Here is an 18,122-nt window from a genome sequence, read left to right as displayed (position 1 = left end):
GGAAATACATATCCAAATTATACATTAGTTATAGGTGGAGACTTTAATCTGGCATCCACTGACAGGGAAAACTACACGTGTATCACAGGGGGCAGAAGTAAAGATTCGTGTGAAGTTATTTGAAGACCACTCTCAGCATACAACATTGAGCAATTGGTGAGAATACCAGTTCGAGATGGGAACATATTAGATATCTTGACGTGAAACAGACCTGATCTTTTTGAGGAAGTTAATCCAGGAGAAGGTATTTGCGAGCATAATGTCGTTATGGCTTTTATGTCAGTTGCAAAAAAACCAAAGAAACAGCGTAGAGTTTTCTTGTTTGGGAAAGCAAATAAAAGTGTCATTAATGAATATCTTCATAGTCAGCTCCAAGCATTCACCGTGGGACACAAATATGTTGAGCATCTTTGGTCGGTATTTAAAGGTATTGTCCACCATGTGCTAGAGAAGTATGTGCCTAGCAAAAAATAGGGGAGGGAAAAGATCCACCTTAGTGCAACAAACATATTAGGAAGCTGCTGAGAAAGCAGAGAATTTTGCACAGTCGTTTTAAACATAGTGTTTAGTATATCTGAGATTGTAAAACAGTTAAGATCCTCAGACGCCAGGAAGGCATCTGGCTCAGACGGTATCCCCGTAAGATTATATGTTGACTATGCTAGAAATATAGCACCATTCTTACCCATCATCTATCAGTGATATTGGAACAGCGGAAAGTTCCGTGGGACTGGAAGAAGGCCCAGGTCATAGCAATATATAAAAAGGGTAGAAAATAGGATGCACAAAATTACTGGCCAATTTCACTGACATCGATTTGTTGTAGAATCATGCAACATATTTTGTGTTCAGACATAATGACCTTTCTAGTCTCTGAGAAGCTCATCTGCAGAAACCAGCATGGTTTTAGGAAACAGCAGTCATGCGTGCATGATATACAACAGGCTCTAGTTACCGGTTCCCAGGTTGATGCCATATTTCTGGACTTTCAAAAGGCGTTCGACTCAGTTCCGCACTGTCGCTTGCTACAAAAAGTGCTCGCTTACGGTCTATCCGATGACATATGAGGTTCGGTAGAAAGTTTTCAAACAGACAGGGAGCAGTATGTCGTTCTGAACGGGGTGTTCAACAAACAAGCGTAGGTTCAGGTATGCCCTAGGGCAGCGTAATAGGTCCTCTGCTTTTTACGATTTACATAAACGATCTAGTTGATGGTACTGACAGTGGCATTAGACTGTTTGCCGATGATGCTGTAGTCTACAGGAAAGTAGTATCACACGAAAGTTCTGAACAAATCGAAGAGGATTTGCAGAAAATTAATGGGTGGTGTAATGACTGGCAGTTATCGTCAATATTAGTAAGTGTAACCTACTGCGTATAACAAGGAGAAAATCCCCATTAATGTACAAGTACAAAATAAATGCCCAGTCTTTGGAAGCGGTAACATCCGTCTAGTATGTGGCTGTGACTATTCGAAATGATCTCAGATGGAATGATCAGATTGCACAAGTAACGGGAAAGGCAAGCTCTAGATTGCGGTTTATTGGTAGAATCCCGAAGCGATGCAGTCGTTCAACAAAGGAAAAAGCTTACAATATTTTAGTTCGTCCAGTCTTAGAGTACTGTTCGTCTGTATGGGACCCTTGCCAGTTGGGTCTGATTCAAGAGATTGAGAAGGTCCAAAGAGGAGCGACAAGGTTCGTGACTGGTACATTTAGCCATCGCGAGAGCGTTACAAATCTCATATAAAGTTTGAAGTGGGACACACTTGCAGATAGACGGCGCGCTAAACGGAAGAGGTTGCTCACAAAATTACGAAACCGATCTTCACCGAGGATGTAGAGCATATATTATTATCACCAACTTTCAAATCGCGCAATGATCACCATTGAAAGATAAGGGAAATTAGAGCTCGTACTGAGGCATTCAGACAGTCGTTTTTCCCTCGCGCGATCCGCGAGTGGAACAGAGGGGGCGGGGGGATTTGACTTTGGCGCTAATTGTGACCTCCGCCACACACTGCTTGGTGGCTAGCGGAGTATATACAGGGTGTTACGAAAAGGTACGGCCAGACTTTCAGGAAACATTCCTCACACACAATGCTAGTACTGTAAAGCAATGAGTTGCATGTCAACACAAGCACCAAAGTCAACATTACCTTCCTTCAATTGGGCCAACTGGCGGTGAATCGAGGAAGTATAGTACATACTGACGAAACTAAAATGAGCTCTAACATGGAAATTAAGCGTTTCCGGACACATGTCCACATAACATATTTTCTTTATTTGTGTGTGAGGAATGTTTCCTAAAAGTTTGGCCGTACCTTTTTGTAACACCCTCTATGTAGATGTAAACGTAGACATAAACTTTCTAAGAAATTTAATATATTAATTGAGTAGTCTGGAAAGTTGATCTTGTTTTGACTTATACTAAAGCTAAAATTTGTTTGTCATTAGTGAGAGGAGTATGACTTGCCATAGGATTGTTAGTTCCAGGGTGTGCAGTTTCTTTCATGTGGATGACTGTAGCAGCTTGGGAATTGGGGAAATAAACAAGGCTCATTGGTTGTGTAGGATTTTCTGTAGAGATGGGAAGATAGTGGAACAGGAGGAGAAGATTGCTGCCCTTCAGGTGGAACTAGATAAAGCGAAACAAGATCTGGAAAGGTTAAGGGAGGAGAAGGGAAAAGAGAGGTGGGAAGTAACAACAGATTATAGAAGAAATGGGAATAGGACGTTCTCAGAGAGTGTGGTTGTGAATGTGGAAAATAGGTTAGATCTGTTGTCACAGTTGTAAACTGATGAACCGCAAATAGATGTAGGAGTAGACAGGGCACAACAAACTTTCAAAAAGTATTTGAAAAGTAAGAAGTAAGAAAAAGTTGTTAAAAAAAAGAAAGTTTTGTTGCTAGGTAGTTCACATGGTAGAGGTGTTGGCCAACTGTTGCAGGATGAACTAGGGTGAGGTTACCAGCTCACAAGTTTTTTTAAACCTAGAGCGAGCCTGGGTCAGGTGATAGAGGATGTAGGTTCACTTTACGAAGACTTCACAAAGGAAGACATTGTGGAAATAGTGGGTGCGGCGGGCAACAGCATAGATAGGAACCCTAATTATTCAATTGAGAGTGACCTGGTAAAGATAGCTTCAGCAACAACACCTACTGGTGTTGAGTTTGTGTCTGTTCTGAGGCGCCACGACCGGCCTCATTTAAACACTTCTGTTAGAAGAGTTAATTTAGAGGTGGGACGGCTGCTTGGATCAGATATGGGGTCTCATCACAGTGTGGTTCCTGTTGACTCTATCAACAGGTGAGACTATACTATGTATGGCCTTCACCTGAGCAGGAAAGGGAAGGGAGAACAGTCGGGGCTAATAGCAAATAACTTAATGGGGGGCACTGTAACAAGTGGTAAAGTACCAGTGGTTAAAAGTGACAAATCAGCAGTTTTTTTAGGGTAGGGAGGGAAGAAACAAAAGATGTTCAGAGACCGGTTGAAAATGACATTCACATTGGTAAAACAGGCAGGCAAATTTTAATGTACACAGTTCATGCGGACAGCCTCTGATTAAAACTACTCAAAAATCGGCATGCATCTAGTTGGAATTCAGCCAGTGCACAAAATCAGTTATCGTTGTTGCATTAGAATATCCAAGGACCAATGGGTAAGCTTAATGAGTTGCTTAGTTGTGTTGAATAATTAAAGTTGAGCAAACCAGTTGATACAATCTGCCTCTCTGAACATCATGTGACCACTAGTATAGGTATGTTAAACGTTACAGGATTCAAGTTAGGTTCTTATTTCTGTAGAGAAAATATGAAGAAAGGAGTAGTTGCCATATTTATCAGAAACTGTTTTGATTTCAAGAATGTTTATATTAATAAACTTTGCTCAGAGCAGCACTTAGAAGCTTGTGCAACAGAAGTAGTATTTCATTAGATTAGATTAGATTAGATTAGATTTACTTTCATTCCAATTGATCCGTAGTGAGGAGGTCCTCCTGGATGTGGAACATGTCAGAAAAACAACAATACATGACAAATATTTACAACTAAAACAAATAAGCTAATGTACCATTCCACAGGTCCCAAGTGGAATGATCGTCATTTTTAATGAACACTAAGAGTCATTTTACAAATACTAATGCACTGAATTTAAAATAAAAAACGTTTTTTATTTATTTATAAGGTAATAAACATGTAATACAACTACTGTAATACGTATTTACAATGAACACATTACTGCACTGAAATGGTGCAGAAGTTAGATTATACTTACACACACACACAAATTTTCAGTGAACACATTACTGCACTGAAATTGTGCAGAAGTTATGTTGTACTTATATACAAATCAGTTGGTTTTACTAAGAAATTCATCAATGGAGTAGAAGGAGTTGGCCACCAATAAATCCTTTAGGCTTCTCTTAAACTGAATTTCATTGGTTGTTAAGCTTTTTATGGCTGCTGGCAAGTTATTGAAAATGTGTGTTCCTGAATAATGCACACCTTTTTGTACAAGACTAAGTGACTTTAAATTCTTGTGAAGATTATTCTTATTTCTAGTATTGATTCCATGAATTGAGCTGTTGGTTTGAAAAAGTGATATATTTTTAATGACAAATTTCATTAAGGAATAAATATACTGGGAAGCTGTAGTTAGTATCCCTAGTTCCCTAAACAGGCTTCTGCAGGATGTTCTTGAGTTCACACCACATATAATTCTTACTGCACGTTTTTGTGCCCGGAAAACTTTAGCTTGGCTTGATGAATTACCCCAAAAAATAATCCCATATGACATTATGGAATGAAAGTAAGCATAGTATGCCAGCTTTTTCATTTTTATATCCCCTACGTCTGACAAAATTCGCATTGCAAACAGAGATTTGTTAAGACGCTTCAGCAGTTCTGTGGTGTGCTCCTCCCAATTGAATTTATTATCAAGCTGTAATCCCAAGAATTTAACACTGTCCACTTCTTCTATCTTCTTGTCATCATATGTTAGACATATACTCTTGGGACACCCCTTACAAGTTCTGAACTGCATGTAGTGTGTTTTTTCAAAGTTTAGTGACAAAGAATTGGCTAGGAACCAGTGATTAATGTCCACAAATATTTTATTGGCTGATCTTTCTAAGACTACACTTGATTTGCTATTTATTGCAATGTTTGTATCATCGGCAAACAAAACAAACTTGGCATCTGGTAATGTTACTGATGAAAGGTCATTGATATACACAAGAAAAAGTAAGGGCCCCAAAATGGAACCTTGTGGGACCCCACATGTAATTAGTTCCCAGTTGGATGATGCCTGATAGATATGTATCAAGCTCTTTCCTAATAACACCCTTTGTTTCCTGCCAGAGATATAAGATTTGAACCATTTTGCAGCATTTCCTGTTACACTATAATATTCTAGTTTACTTAAAAGGATATTGTGATTTACACAGTCAAATGCCTTTGATAGATCACAAAATATACCAGTTGCCTGCAATTTTTTGTCTAATGAATTAAGCACATTTTCACTGTAAGTGAAGATAGCCTTCTCAATATCAGAACCTTTTAGAAATCCAAACTGTGACTTTGACAGTATGTTATTTGAGATAAGATGGTTATAAAGACGACGGTACATTACTTTTTCGAAAATTTTTGAGAATGCTGGTAACAGTGAAATTGGACGGAAATTTGATGCTATTTCTTTATCTCCCTTCTTAAACAGTGGCTTAACTTCAGCATATTTCAGCCATTCAGGAAATATTCCACTGATAAACGACTGGTTACACAGATAGCTTAATATGTTACTTAGCTCAGAATCACATTCTTTAATTAACTTTGTTGATATTTCATCATACCCACTAGATGTTTTTGATTTTAAAGATTTTATGATGGACATTATTTCTGTTGGGGTAGTGAGGGTCAAATTCATATTATGGAAATTACTTGAAATGTCTGGTCTAAGGTAATCCATAGCAGCATCTACCGAACCTGACAACCCCATCTTTTCAGTAACAGTTATAAAATGTTTGTTAAAAAGTTCTGCAACACTATACACATCTGTCACCAATGTATCATTTACTCTTAATGCTATTTGTTCCTCTTCATGTCTGGTCCTACCGGTCTCCTCCTTCACTATATCCCATATTGTCTTTATTTTGTTATCTGATATGACTATCTTTTCCTTGTAATATATTTGCTTTGACATCCATATTACAGTCTTTAATATTTTGCAGTATTTCTTATAATGTGCTATAGCATCAACATTGGAAATGTTTCGGATTGACAGATACAGTTTTCTTTTTGTTTTACAAGATACCCTTATTCCTCGAGTAATCCATGGCTTCTTTGTAGATTTTCCTCTAACCTTGGTAAGTTTTGGGGGAAAGCAGTGTTCAAATAAGGTAAGCACTTTATTAGCAAAAATGTTATATTTTTCATTCATGCCATGAGCACTGTAAACATCAGTCCAGTGAATGTCTCTGAGGAGTGTCCTAAAATAATCAATTTTTGGCTTACTGATTACCCTCTTGAGCTCAGATTTAAAAGATTTTATATTCTGTTCAGTATTAACATTTAACAGAAGGAACTGCATGTCATGGTCTGAGAGGCCATTGGCTATTGGTTTTGTAATATAATTTTGTTCATTAGACTTTTCTATAAAGATATTATCAATGGCTGTTTGTGAGCAAGTGGCTATCCTAGTGGGGAACTTTACTGTGGGAATTAAGTTGAATGATAGTGTTACTAACTCAAATAAGTTCTTATTGGGAGAGTCTTTAAGGAAATCTACATTGAAATCACCAGCAACCACTATTTCTTTGTTTTTGGTTATTAAATGGGCCAGTACAGCTTCAAGGTGGTTTACAAACAGATTAAAGTTACCTGCAGGTGCTCGATATACACTTAATATTATGAAAGATTTTTTGTGAAAATCTAATTCTGTTGCACATGCTTCCATATGCTGTTCTAGGCAAAATTTATGAATGTCTATGTTCTTAAATTTATGACAGTTCCTGATGAATGTGGCAACTCCTCCTTTCTCCATTTCTGATCTACAAAAGTGAGATGCTAACCTAAACCCTGTAACACTTAAAAGTTCTATACCAGTGGTCACATGATGTTCAGAGAGGCAGATTATGTCAGCTGGGTTTGAAGACTCTAATTCATCTATGCATATAGTTAATTCATTAATTTTATTTCTCAGTCCTCGAATATTTTGATGCAATAAAGATAGCTGACATTTCACATTGTCTGAGTTAAAATTGGGTGGAGTTAAAATATCTGCTGACAGTTGAAAATTCTTAACCAATGGCTGTTTATGCTGATGTAATAAGCTGGAATTATGTTTTTTGATTTCTTTTTCAAACTGAAGGTTTGTCTCAGTTCTAACCTCTCTTAAAATTTGCTTTCTTTCTGTCCTCCCTACCCTAAAAAAGGGTCTTTTCTGAATCCTATAACCACTGGTATTTTACCACTCATGACAGTGCCTCCCCCCTTTAACTTTCCTGCTATTTCCCCAGCCAATTTACCCTTCCCCTTCCTGTTGAGGTGAAGGCCATGCCTAGTATAATCCCACCTACTGAGAGAATCAACATGAACCACACCAATGTGTGACCCCGCACCCAACATGAGCAGCCGTTCCAGCTCCAAATTAACTCTCTTGACAGAAGAGTTCAAATGAGGTCGGTCATGGCGCCCAAGAACAGATACAAACTCAACACTAGTATGCTTCGATGCTGATGCAATCTTCGCCAGGTCACACTCTATACTGTACCCAGGATTTCTGTCAATACTGTTACCTGCCCCACCCACTATAACCACGGTGTCTTCCTTAGTGAAATCTTTGCAAAGTGATCCTAAATCCTCTGTCACCTGCTCCAGACCAGCACTAGGTTTAAAAAAATTGGTGACCTGGTATTCTGATCCTAGTTCATCCTGCAAGAGTTGGCCAACACCTCTTCCATGGGAACTACCTAACAACAACACTTTCTTTCTCTTATCTGATTTCCCTACATTCTTACTTTTCAATCTGCTGCTGAAAGTTCGTTGTGCCCTGTCTACACCTGCAACTGCTTGAGGCTCACCAGCTTCTAACTGAAGCAACAGGTCAAATCTATTTTCCACATTCACCATAAAGCTGTCAGACAAAGTTCTAGGCCTGTTCCTCCTGTTGCCTGTTGCCACTTCCCACCTCTCTTTACCCTTCTCCCTCCTTAACCTGTCAAGATCTCCCCTGGCCTTGTCTAATTCAGCCTGAAGGGCAGCAATTTTCCCCTCCTGTTCCAGTATCTTCCTATCTCTACTACAAATCCTACAAAACCACTGATGAGTCTCATTTACTTCCCCTATTCCCACGCCACTACAGTCACCCACATGGAAAAAACTACAGCACCCATCACACCAAAGCCCCGACCTAACAATTCTACGGCAAGTCAAGCACTTTTCACTCATGATAAACGTAATAGTTGATTAAGAATAAGTCAGTTAAATTACAGATAAACACGAAAATATGGTTACACAAATTTGGCCTATACGCAACTGTGTGTAAACAAAAACAAAAGTGCAAAGTTTCTGAAACAACAAGTTAAACTTTACGCTACTTTCCGGAAATGCTAGTTAAATAATGAAGAGGTAAGCTAAGTTAAATTGCTGGAGAGAGCAAGGAACAACTAAGCGAAATTCTATAGATTTGCTGCAGCAGAACGTAAACAAAAAATACGACTGTACGGTCTTTTCGCGTTTTCTACTATATTACGTAAAGAAAAGTGAAACCTTTAATGGTACACTTAAACGGCACACTAATACACTTATTTACCACGTAATCAGTACTAATCTATATGTTTTATAATCTAAAATAACTTATCTTTACGAGAACACCAAAACTCGCGCTGGTCGCCTGGCTGCAGGCGATTATAGTGGGTATGTACAGATCATCTTCAGGAAATTTTAACCTCTTTGTAAAAAATTTGGAAGCTCAGCTGTCCCATCTCAACAAGGAAATAGTGGTTGCTGGTGATTTTAATGTGGATTTCTTGAAAAGCTCTGTCAGCGAACAATTATTGCAGTCAGTAACACTATCATTCTATTTAATTCATACTGTGAATTTTGCTAATAGGATATGTAAATGCTGTCAGACTGCTATAGATAATATCTTTGTAGACAAATCTAGGGAAAAAAGTCATATCACAAGATCAATAGTAAATGAGCTATCTGTTCATGACATGCAGCATCTTGTTTTACACGTTAAAACTTGTCAGGATAAAAAATCTATTAAATCTGAGCACAGGAGGGTAATAAACAAGTCAAAAATTTTGTTCCATCATCTTTCGGCCGTGCACTCGGGACAGCGACAATTCTTCTTGCGATATTTCGGCTAGAAACCTCCCAGCCATCTTCAAGGCGAGTCGGAGACTGAGTTCATAGCGTTTGCGCATGCCTATTTATACGGAGAGTCACGTGATACAAAGCTGCTGAGGATTGAACTCAGTCTCCGACTCGCCTTGAAGATGGCTGGGAGGTTTCTAGCCGAAATGTCACAGGAAGAATTGTCGCTGTCCCGAGTGCACGCCCGAAAGATGATGGAACATTATGACCGCCGGGAAAGCTTCAAGAATCACAAGTCAAAAATTGATAAATTCAGGAAATTGCTCAAAGACATGAACTGGATAGATGTTTACAATACTCCTGACTAAAAAGCTTCATTAATAAAGTTACCTCCACTTTTGAAAATTGTTTTCAACTAAAGGTAACCCAAATCTCACACATAAGTAAATAAAAAAAATAAACCGTGTGTTACACAAGGAGTAAAGATATCATGTGGGACAAAAAGGAGACTGTGTCTACTATCTAGGAACAGCTCTGATGTTAGAATTGTAATGTATTACAAAGAATACAGCAAAATATTGAAGCAAGTAATCCAGAAATCGAAGCAACTTTATTATGAGAGAAAGATAATTACATCAAACAACAAAATAAAAACTGTATGGGATATAGTGCTTTGGTAACAAGTACTGTAGTGTTGCAAACCTTTTAAACAAGTACTTCATTTCTGTTACTGACAGCTTGGGGTTTCAGGTTTGGCGAACAGTGGAATGAAGTATCTGAGACCAGTCTTTAAAAATAATGTCAGTAAAATGGAAATGACACTCACATCTACCAAAGAAGTAACATCCATCATAAAATCCTAAATATCTAAGTATTACAGTGGGTATGATAACATATCAATGAAGTTAATCAGAGAGTGCTCATGCGAGTTGAGCTGTATCTTAAGTTATTTGCGTAATCAATCTCTTATCAGCGAAATATTTCCAGACTGGCTAAAATATGCTGAAGTTAAGCCTCTTTACAAGAAGGGGGATAGAGAGACACCATCAAACTATCGACTAATTGCACTTTTACTGGCTTTCTCAAAAATATTTGAAAAGTTTGTGTGCAAGCATCTCCTTCAACACCTGACTGCAATTAATATATAGTCCAAGTCACAGTTTGGATTTCTTAAGGGTTCTGATATAGAGAAAGCTATTTACACTTACAGTGAGAATGATAATAAATTATAGGCTACTGGCATTTTCTGTATCCTGTCAAAAGCATTAGACTGTGTGATCCACAGCAGTCCCTCGAGTAAATTAGAATATTATGGTTGTCACTGGCAAAGCTGCGAAATGGTTTGAGTCTTATCTATCTAACAGGAAACAAAGGGTGCTGTTGCGAAATACCTGTGTAGTGAGCAGTCAGTCTTCATCTGATTGGGAATTAATTACATGTGGTGTTCCTCAAGGTTACATCTTGGGTCCATTGCTATTTCTTGTGTAAGTTAATGACCACTGATCTGTTACATTGCCAGGTGCTAAGTTTTTTTTGCTTGCAGATGATACAAACATTGCAATAAGTAGCAAGTCTAGTACAAATTTAGAAATAGCTGCTAATTAAATTTTCACTGACATTAATAAGTGGTTTAAGGCTAAGTCACTGTCAAACTTTGAGAAGACCCACTATATGCAGTTCAGAACCTGTAAGGGATTTCCTTCCAGCATGAGTATAACATGAAGACATGTTGATCGAAGAGGTTGACAGTGTTAAATTTCTGGGATTACAACTTGATAATAAATTCAGTTGGGAAGGGCATGCCACAGAATTGCTTAAGCGCCTAAACAAGTCTGTATTTACTGTGAGAATGATGTCAGATGTAGGAGACATCAATATAAAAAAACTTACATACTTTACTTACTTTCATTCTATTATGTCATATGGGATCATATTCTGGGGCAACTCATCAAACCGAGCAGAAGTTTTTAGAGAGCAAAAGCGTGTGATAGGAATCATTTGTGGTGTAAATTCAAGAACATCATGTAGAAACCTGTTCAAGGAACTTTGTATTCTTGCTTCTCAGTATATTTATTCCTTAATGAAATGTGCTGCAAGTAATACATCTCTATTTGGATTTTATTGGATTGTTTAGGGGAAGAGACCAAACAGTGAGGTCATGGGTCTCATCGGATTAGGGAAGGATGGGGAAAGAAGTCGGCCATACCCTTTCAAAGGAACCATCCCGGCATTTGCCTGGAGTGATTTAGGGAAATCACAGAAAACCTAAATCAGGATGGCCGGATGCGGGATTGAACCGTCGTCCTCCCGATTATGAGTTCAGTGTGCTAACCACTGCGCCACCTCGCTCGGTCATCTCTATTTCCAACCAATAGCTCAATACATAGTATCAATATTAGGAATAAAAGCAATCTACATAAAAACCTAAAATCACTTACCTTAGACCAGAAAGGGGTCCAATATTCAGGAACATCCATTTTCAATAAATTGGCAGCAACCATTAAAAACATGGTTCCAGATAAAGCACGGTTTAAACAGATTTTGAAAGAATTTTTGATAGGCACCTCCTTCTACTCCATAGATCAATAGCTTAACAGAGACTGTTAGCCAGCTTAAGTAAAAATATCTGTTAGATTTCAGTTTTGACAGCACTTGGTCAAAACAGTGAAGATTAGGTATTTTGTGTATGATAAATTTATTAATAGCGCATAAGAGTGTGTCATTCTGACTGCATGTTAATTCTGTTAATATTAGCTGTTCCAGTTTACCGCATTGTATTCACCTTTTTCGCCAATCTACTGACAAATGATCAGGGTACTGAATATTATATTCAAATGTTTTATGTTTTTATGTTATATTTTCTGACATGTCCCACATCCACGGGAATCATCTCATTTTTTGGGTCTATGGAACAAAATCTGAATCTAATCTAATCTTATAAGGTTTTCTTCCTAATCTATTTACATGGAAACCAAGTCTTGTATGAAATCTCTCTCCCAGTTCGCTTATATCTACAAAAGTCACATTTTCAAATCACCTATACATATTTTGCTATCTCACTATTCGCACTTTCCATTTATTTGTTAACACGGTATCATTCTGTCATGTTGTGAGCTTATGAAACCGAAATGACGTTAACATTAGTTCTTCTTAGTTCTAATTTAGCACTCTGTCTTCAGGTCACGAGTGGGCTACCGGGACCATCCGACCGCCGTGTCATCCACAGTGGAGGATGCGGATAGGAGGGACGTGGGGTCAGCACACCGCTCTCCCAGTCATAAGGTGGTATTCCTGACCGAAGCCGCTACTAGTCGGTCGAGTAGCTCCTCAATTGGCATTATGAGGCTGAGTGCACCCCGAAAAATGGCAACAGCGCATCGCAACCTGGATGGTCACCCATCCAAGCGCCGACCACGCCCAACAGCGCTTAACTTTGGTGATCTCACGGGAACCGATGTATCCACTGAGGCAAGGCCGTTCTAATGTACATGGAAATCACCACTTCATTTGTAACGGTTTTATTTTTAGATTCATGAGCAGTTTCAGGCTAACAAATGCCCATCATCAGATGCAGTTACTTAAAAAAATTACTCCTTACAGAATATAATCCATTATGGAGTCGAGGTAGCAGTTGTCGTTATACTGGTTACCACTGTTAGCATTCAACCGCGATTCTTATACATATATTTTAACAATGCATTTCAAGAGACAATGCTCTCATCATCAGGTTGTAAAGTTTATGTCATGAAATTAAACGGACTAAAAAGACAAAATACCATCGCAAATAGTTGGGAAGTCCATAGAGTGAAACAGAATTAAAAGTATATTTGACTGTGGGTCCTCGTCTTACATTGAAGTTGTTGACACAAGTCGATGGCCGTCCCATAGCTACCAAGTATGCTGCCGCACTGTGCCGGCTTGGGAGCTGTTGTGGAGTCCACAACACTAATTAATCATATGAAATGCGTGTTTGAAGAAATGGCTATGGTTCATGTGATATCAAGTCGGGTTTCTCAATGAGAGGGGGCGTGAAAATTCATGTAGTGAGGCACTGATTGTATTCCTTCCTTTCTGGAGCGCTGCATCCAGCAAAATAGACATATTCTTGGGAAGACGAGGTATAAGACCTATTTTCCGACCTCTTAAGAAGATAAAGGAGATGCTACACCCTGTTAAGGACAGTCTCGGCCTCTGAATCCCTGGGACTTACAACATTCCTCGTGAGTGCAGAAGCAATTACATTGGTCAGTCCATTCGTACCATTTCCGATTGCTATGCAGAACACCAAAGGCATATTAAAAATCGAGAACTCGACAAATCTGCAATTGCTGAGCACAGTGTCACAAACACAAAATATTGCTTGACAAAACAAACGTTTTGTTCCAGGCTCCTACAGCCTGTGATTCTGTAATTAAAGAGGGACATAAGAATGTGTGAGAAAAAATTCAACTGTGGCAGCAGATATAATCTTAGCATTGCTTTGTAATTAAAGAGGGACATAAGAATGTGTGAGAAAAAATTCAACTGTGACAGCAGATATAATCTTAGCATTGCATGGAAGCAAGTTCTTGATACACAGAACAGGCAGAGATATTTGTCGCAATGTTTACGCTACTACAGAAGCGGTGGCGACACCAGTGCGGACACTGAGTTTTTGCAATAGCATTTCATAATTACTGACCAATCAGAAGCCGTCTATGGGCTACACAAGGCCACCACAGTAGCAGTTTTGACAGTCACTCGCTCCTGACAAAGACGATGGAGGTAATCGTCAAAAGCTCGGGGTTTTACCCTGAACTGACGCGGCAAGAAATCCGAGAATGGTTTATACAACACCGCCGTCACAAAAAACTTCGTTGGTCAACTTTGGTGTGATGATACTGTGGCCATCTGTTAAGAGGACTGGAGTGAGTGGCATGAGACCGACTAGCCCCACTGTTCACGTTCGAATTGACAATTTTAAGAGCAGAATAGGAAAGAAAATGTTATAAAATGATGTGAACAACACGAGAGACATAGATAAAAGTATACTATGACCATCTGTTAGGACGACTGGAAGTGAATGGCGTGAAACTGACTAGCCCAGCTGCCATTAGAATTTTATAAATAGTGGTCCTCATTTGCTTTATTTTATACGTACAAGCGTAGGTAAGGGTTATTTTTTAGTGCACTTCTCTTGTTTTTTCAGTAATAGCACCTGATGATTGGCGTTTGTTAGCCCAAAATTGGTCGTGAATTTAAAATAAGAGCCTTACAACTGAAGCAGTGATTTCTGTGTCTATTATGATGCTCAACTGTGGATGTTCTCCCAACAGGATTTTTTGTACTTCTTATTCCATATAGTCTTTCTTTAAGCGAGCACAGTAAATCTCGTTTTTTGTTTCTTGCAACATCTTTTGTTTCTGAAAGGAAACTGGAACAGCCTTTGTTGCTTAATGTGCCATTTTTTCGTGACTTTCTTCCCTTCTATAATATTACCATCAAGTTCATTACCCTTGTGTAGCCCCTTCAGAATTCCTTCCACATTTCAGTGCTCCCTTCTTTGCTTAGTGCTGGTTTTCCACCTGAGCTCTTGATATTCATACACCTGCTTAACAAAATCATGAAAGAGAGAAATTTCATATTTTTATTTCCTAACTAATGTTTGACATTTGTTAGGTTGTGTGTCTCTCTTAGTAGTTCTTCAGTTAGGAATAGGCCTAATGTTACTAAAATGATGACATTTGACATTCTACATATAAAGAAGAGTCAAATGCACCAAGACAGATGAAAAAAGTAAGTAAACTGTTTATTATTTCGGAAGTAATCACCGAAACCTTTAATACATCTATCCCACAGCAAGGCAAGACGGTCAATGCCTTCATGACAAAATGTTTGCAGTTGCACATGGAATCATGATTGTGACCTGCCACGCACCTATTCATCCAAAACAAATTGATGGCCATGAATGACTTTCTTCAGGGCTCCAAAAATACGGAAATCACATGGCCAGAGATCGGGACTATATGGAGAATGTGTACAGGCTTCTCACAGGACAACCTTGGCAACAGAGCCCTGAAGAAAGATATTTGTGGCTATTGAATAATTTGGAGGACAAGGTGCATGCCTAGGTAAAGTCATTGTTTCTGTAGGCAACAACAAACATTTTCCATGGAGGCACTGTTATTGTCTCACAGTGGGATAAATTTATTAACAGTATTAACAATAATAACAGTTATGGCTATTACTTTTGAAATAATGAACAGTTTATGTACCCTTTTTCCATCTCTCTCATTTTCATTTGACTGCACCTTATAATATTGGCCCAAAAGATCATGTTAGTAATTCCATGGACAGTGTTGGAGTTGGTTGTGAACTCAAGCTAATGGTATGGCATGTAGTGTTTGGTGGAAAACATTAAGTTATTAATGCGCTGTCCACAAGAAGGTCGATGAAGATTTCACAGAATGGAATGGATCGTCAAAATGTTCCACAATGCATTTCAAATGGCACGATTTACATAGACTTTCAACAGAATGGGACATCAAGGGTTGGGCTGTTTGGGGGAAGAGACCAAACAGCGAGGTCATCGGTCTCATCGGATTAGGGAAGGACGCGGAAGGAAGTCGGCTGTGCCCTTTTCAAAGGAACCATCCCGGCATTTGCCTGGAGCGATTTAGGGAAGTCACGGAAAACCTAAATTAGGATGGCCGGACGCGGGATTGAACCGTCGTTGTCCCGAATGCGAGGGACATCAAGGTCAAGGTTTTTTGGGATGAAAGTTTACTCATCTTTAACATGGAAAGTTACCCTTCTCACCCATGTAGGCTATGGTGTAGTATTTTACTCCATGCTTTTGCATCTTTCTAGATTTTATTTCATTATTTTGTTCTGTTTTCGTGACACATTTCAAATGTTCCACGACGACTGACAACTTGGAACATAGTCGTGTATAAATAAGAACATAAACTGATGAAACAGTTTACATTATTTAAGAAAGTCAGTTTTCTTGAAGGAGAAATATAAAATTATTGCTGGCTTTATTTATTATGTATAAAAAACGAGTACAGTAGATAAAGTAAACAGGCTCTATGTATTTCCTTATAAATATTGTTGGCTTAACACGTACGGCAAGAAAAATTTGTTTCATTCAGCTGTGATTAGACAGATCTAAAGCAATAATTATCAACATGAAATTGTTTGATTTGTTTATATCTACATATTTTCATTACCAAATAAATATCCATATTATGAAAGTTTTTTAATTTCTTAGAAGTTTAATTGTATGATTGGTAGTTTCTTCAGTCTGATATTGCATTCTGTCTTTTTGTATCTCGGATGATATCTACAACTTCACCGTTCCGTGCTAGATCAGCGAATTGACATTTATGTTGACGCTCTTCCACTGCTTGACCATGGCCTCGTGTGACTTTCCCTTCCGTTGACGTCTAGTGTGTACGCCGGCACGGTAGCTCAGCGTGTTCGGTCAGGGGGTTAGCTGCCCTCTGTAATAAAAAAACTGAGTCAATCGACCAACCACGAACATAAAAGGATGTCTTACGACGTCCGCCCTGAGCAGATGCAACGAACAGAAGCGAACAAAATGAGATTAAAAAAAAAAAAGTGGGAATCGACCTGGACGGTTCTGTAAATGAGATGGTCATTTTCCTTCCCTATTCTTACCCAGTCCGAGATCGTGTTCCATGTGCGTTGCCGACCTCTTTGCTAATCGGTCACTATTTCTTCCTGCTACTGCTTGTCTCACAACGAGGAACCGTAGCGCGACTCTCGTGTCTGTTGGCTAGCCTGGAGCAACAAAGATGTACTGTATTGGCACTCTGGCAGTAATTAGTGTTTGGATTAGAGATGGGTCGAACTCGTTCATTCCCGTGAACTACTTCATTCATTTCACTCTTTGCCGTGAAGCGTTCAAATGAAGTAGTTCGTTCATGAAGTACAGAAGCCTGGCGAAGTTGCCCGGTTCGCCGCTCAGCCGCGGCTACGCTCGATTCGCCTCGCTCGTACAATAAAGCTTCGTAATACTTCATAATTTTACCAACAGATGGCCAACTATGCAGTAACGTGCACGCAACGTTTTACGCTCTTACAGCGTCTGAGCTAACTTAAATAGAGCAGGGTCGAAGGGGACAAAGGAAAGATAAACAGAGAACCTGTCACATATAAAGAAGATATTACATTTTATCTTGCTCGACATTTTCTCATGAAGCGCCCAAAAAAGTCTTTATCTGCCAAGTGAAACATTATTTGTTGTATTCATGGACTGAAAACTAGGGCTACCAACAAAATGCAGTCCAATTTCATGTTCCTTTTAAAATTTAGTCCAAAATAGAGAGAGTATGTTTACCACTGTCACAAAGTCTATATATCTGTTGTTGTTGTTGTTGTGGTCTTCAGTCCTGAGACTGGTTTGATGCAGCTCTCCATGCTACTCTATCCTGTGCAAGCTTCTTCATCTCCCAGTACTTACTGCAACCTACATCCTTCTGAATCTGCTTAGTGTATTCATCTCTTGGTCTCCCTCTACGATTTTTACCCTCCACGCTGCCCTCCAATGCTAAATTTGTGATCCCTTGATGCCTCAAAACGTGTCCTACCAACCGATCCCTTCTTCTAGTCAAGTTGTGCCACAAACTTCTCTTCTCCCCAATCCTATTCAGTACCTCCTCATTAGTTACCTGATCTACCCACCTTATCTTCAGCATTCTTCTGTAGCACCACATTTCGAAAGCTTCTATTCTCTTCTTGTCCAAACTAGTTATCATCCATGTTTCACTTCCATACATAGCTACACGCCATACAAATA

This window comes from Schistocerca piceifrons, chromosome X (assembly GCF_021461385.2).
Source record: "Schistocerca piceifrons isolate TAMUIC-IGC-003096 chromosome X, iqSchPice1.1, whole genome shotgun sequence".
Classification (NCBI taxonomy): domain Eukaryota; kingdom Metazoa; phylum Arthropoda; class Insecta; order Orthoptera; family Acrididae; genus Schistocerca; species Schistocerca piceifrons.
The sequence above is the reverse complement of the archived record's forward strand: the minus strand, read 5'-3'. Positions refer to the sequence as shown.